At 43.3% G+C, this 4,004-nt stretch overlaps 1 protein-coding gene across 4 annotated transcripts in view; it reads left to right on the top strand.

The window, feature by feature from the left end:
• The window catches only part of LOC101849195 (multiple C2 and transmembrane domain-containing protein 1), a 179,984-nt gene that overhangs the window by 48,865 nt on the left and 127,115 nt on the right, over positions 1–4,004 (top strand). Inside the window, exon 1 of one of the 4 annotated variants that reach the window (XM_035969059.1) lies at positions 523–828. The exons of the other annotated variants lie outside the window; for them this stretch is intronic. The gene's annotated coding sequence lies outside the window, so the exon portion shown is untranslated. Of the gene's footprint in view, positions 1–522; positions 829–4,004 lie in introns of those variants that run through there. 4 annotated transcript variants of the gene reach the window in all.

The raw sequence follows: 4,004 nt of genomic DNA, 5'->3' as shown, positions 1-4,004 counted from the left end.
GGTATGGATGGATGAATCATGAAGTACCGACAACAATGTGAAACGCCTTGCTTTGAAAAGTGGACGGGAAAATTCCCGGGAAGGAACCTCTAAGGGAAGCAACTCCTGGAAACGAATTTGGTAATGATGTTGAAAGAGTTCCATCCCATATTATGTGATCGTCAATTATTGTTCCTTGAATTGTAAACTACCATCGCTCTTATTTGGCTCTCTGGGGGCTTTTATATGTTCGCCAAATTTCCCAAATATGTGATTACGTTGTCATATTATGCAAACACTTTTATTATTAGTGCGGCACGGTTTATTTATAACATAGCTCTTTATGACACGCATGCGCTCAGTGTTGATGTACTGTCATCCTTTATGTCGTTCGTAAAATTAGGACGTGCGTGGCAACAGCCATTAAGTAGATATTTATTGTGAATTAGGATATGGGCTGACAATAGTTACCCTCACATTTGCTTTATGATGTAGCATTTTCATATTGATTTTCCTTGATTTATAGCCAATGGTCGTAGCCCTCGCCCATTAGTCGACCAGTTCACGATCTCTTTGTCTTCTGAAGACGTATTATTTATAGAGATAACTGGATTGCTGTGTTGTGCCTTGTGTGGTGCGCCGAGGAACGTTTTCGCTTCGCACATTCTGTTCTTCGTGGGCCATACTATTGCTTCCCTTGGAGATTCATGCATGGAGCATAAAGTTATGTTATCGTGAGACCAATCTCTGGTATTGCGGATTCGTGAAGGATCCAGAAGGAAGGCGTTTGCCTGTCGTCATTGTATATTTGATCACTTGCGGGACGTCCAGTGATCGTTTACTGTGAAGGTGCGGTATAGAGATGTCCTTGGCAAACACCTTACATTACAGACATGGTGTATATCGGTTCCTAATTATACTAATTGGCGATTCTATTGTCGGAGTAAGGTTGATAATGATTTTCATGTTATGGAGGATGGGTAACTAAAGCACACAATATATCAATGTAACAAGGTCTAGCTGTCCTAGCAAAGCAGGGGTGGAATGAACAGTCACTGTCCGTATTTCTTGTTTGTCTTTATGAGAACAATTGTATAATCAGCGTTTGTGTACTCTAAACACTGTTGATCACGCGGGGCAATAGTAATTATTCTATTGTTAAACATAACCCTCAGCCTATTTGTGGTTTTATGAATATGTCATGTGCATATCCTCGGAAGAAGAATCCGACAAGAACTATAGGTGACGAGGCGAAGAAAGGAAGGGGCGATGGATATATATATAATGGATGGAGAGATAGTTATGTATATATTATATATGCATTATATAGACAGATAGATGTAGATAGATAAATAGATAGATAGATAGAGATAACGATATTTATATATATATATAGTGGATGTGTGTATTATCTTCACCTTCTGCGAAAAGCTCATAGAACATTTCAGTAACACGCTTGGTCGGCTTGGTAGTTGGTTCCATTGTACTCATTGTGCTTCAAGGCGAACGTACATTTATGGTTTGACCGGCAAAAGTCAAGGCTATTTTTTCGGGGCAGTTTGCCATACAGTTTGTACTTTTGTGAATTATTTCTGACCACTCTGAGCAGTATACTATCGATCAGATGGAAAGTCACCACATCAGCGTTTTCCATTTTACTGCTCCGGTCCCTGAGAGACGTATGGTGCGGTAGGCGAAAGTCTCTTATCGTTCACGTAGTCATTCTGTACCGATTACCAATTAGTGTCGACTAGAGGTTGAGTGGACTGGGGAAAATAGAGTAAAGTACCTTTTCCAAAGTATGTTTTGTTGCACGCCCAATGTTTTACCGCTAGACTAAGACGCCAGTTTAGAAATCGAGCGTGGTGGGAGCTTCTCCTGTATCGACCCAGACAATGTTATGGAGCGGTAAATTGCCAAAGAACCCATACACACTTAGTCCATCTCTCCGTCGTGAGTACATCGACTTGAGGAAAGACCCGCTCTATTTGAGATCGTAGCAGAGGGAAAACGTAATGGTCACGTCTACGGGTACCGCTCCTGCTAACCGCTGTGTGCCATTGTCTGTTTTCGACCGTTGGTGTCAGAGAGGCTCGAAGAGAAGATAGCTGGGGTTCTTTTGGGTGTATTTATGCTTAAGATCTGGGGTATTACTTTATGTAATAATATTTATTCCCATGGTTGTGAAATACGACACAAGAATAGGCGGTTCTTTAAAGCCACGTTTTTCCATCTTATTATAATTCAAGGCCAACGTACGTTTGTCCTTTAACCTGCAAATGTCAAGGTTATATTCCGGGCCTGTTGGCGTACAGTCTGTACTCATGTATTTTATTTGTGACCACTCCGACCAGTATACTAACAATCATATGGAAATTCAGCGCATCAATGTTTGCAGTACAAAGTGGAATGAATGGGCGCCCGTTAGAGGGAGTAACGTGAGAATTGGGGGGAGGGGGGGGGCCTCAAGAATGTAGAACAATAATTGTCAGACAATTCAAAGTCGCCTCATCCTTACCCCCTTCCGTTCCGGTAAGCAGGGTTGGCGGGATGCTTTTGAGAAGAGTACTTATCTGTTCAGTTCTGGGTCAGAACTCCAAAAGTTTGGTTATCTATGTCTCGGTTGATAAAAATAATGTCCGTTGGGATCCAGGTATCGTGGTGAATGCGGTTTTGCTTTTGGGAAATAGCTAGTAGACAACGAAATTTTCCATGCAGGCTAGAAAGATTGGAACTTTTTTTCTGAAGCATATTGTCAATGTCATTGATACTCTTCCTTTAGCTTTTTCAGTTAGATACGTATGTGCAGGTTCTGTTATTTAGTATCGTATAGCATTAGTATTACCATGACGACAGAGAAAACGATGACAGACCGATAGAACGAGCTTCGTGGAGACTTGACATGTTTACTGCCGAAGACGTCAAACTTAATCTTCTTTATTTCATCTGATATGTGCGCATCAAAGAGTCTGGTATTCTGATCATGACTGCCGGTGTTTTCGAGTTAGGTTAGGTTTTCTGCTGTTGCACGCAGAAGACACGAGTTAGATTTCAAAACAGGGAAAGTTTTATTCAAGCATTTCCATATTTCAGTCTGGATGGTATATCTCTCAGCCGGGGTTGATCCTGACAAGCAGGGTCGAAGTAGCCGGCTTCCTAAATTGGGTCGATGGGGGTGTAAAAGGTATTGCAGTAGCACCTCATCCAATTATGCCCATCCGAATTATCGGACAGGGGTGCATCACACTTTACCCGTAGTTCGAGCTCTCCTTTACAGCTGGCGCAGTGCCCAGGGTCGGGCGCCCTCGTGTCCATAGGTCGGTGGTTTATTGCTACTTTATACGTGGTAGCCAACTACGGCTGGATAGGGCCGATCGCCCGACTCGGTCGCCTGAAACTGTGAAAACCAACACGTTTGTTTTGAAGCGACCGAGTCGGACGATCCCATTCGAAGTGGGCACCCCGTATGTCGTGTAAACCTGGCACGGCCTCGCCTAGAGTTGTGTTTCTTATTCTGTTTGAGCACATTCTGCTCTTTGTTCTATCGCGACTTTAAAATGATCAGGCTCTTCGTTTTGTCTGTAAAGAATAAGAGTTCGATTTCCTCCGAGGGAAGATTTTATAATGAGTATCTCCGTTTTAATGGGTGGAAATTTTCGTAGGGAGGTATTTAGCATGACCCGAGACGAGCATGAGCCTCGGGGGTAGTTACAGTAAAGGGGAGAGGGGCGGGGGGGGGAGCGATCTCCCTGACAGTCACTCAATGTTTGTATTTAAGCAGGACGTGTCATGAAAGTGAAAAGAAGACACAAGTACCTAGATACGTTCCAATCTTGATATTCCATGACGCTTTTCATAGTTACCGCCATTCACCTGAACCATGTAGCCGTGGTGGTGCGAAATTTTGGTAGAGTTGGATGAAGACCTGGACATTTTGGCGTACCATGGGGCGTTTTGCATGTCGTGCTTATCTCTTCATGACTTGTAGTGAGCTGCGCGGTTGCAAGGAAGGCTGGGGAGCGGGG

The sequence above is a fragment of the Aplysia californica genome, unplaced genomic scaffold (genome assembly GCF_000002075.1).
Source record: "Aplysia californica isolate F4 #8 unplaced genomic scaffold, AplCal3.0 scaffold00110, whole genome shotgun sequence".
Lineage (NCBI taxonomy): Eukaryota > Metazoa > Mollusca > Gastropoda > Aplysiida > Aplysiidae > Aplysia > Aplysia californica.
Note: the sequence above shows the minus strand (reverse complement) of the source record. Positions and strands in the feature narration are given on the sequence as shown.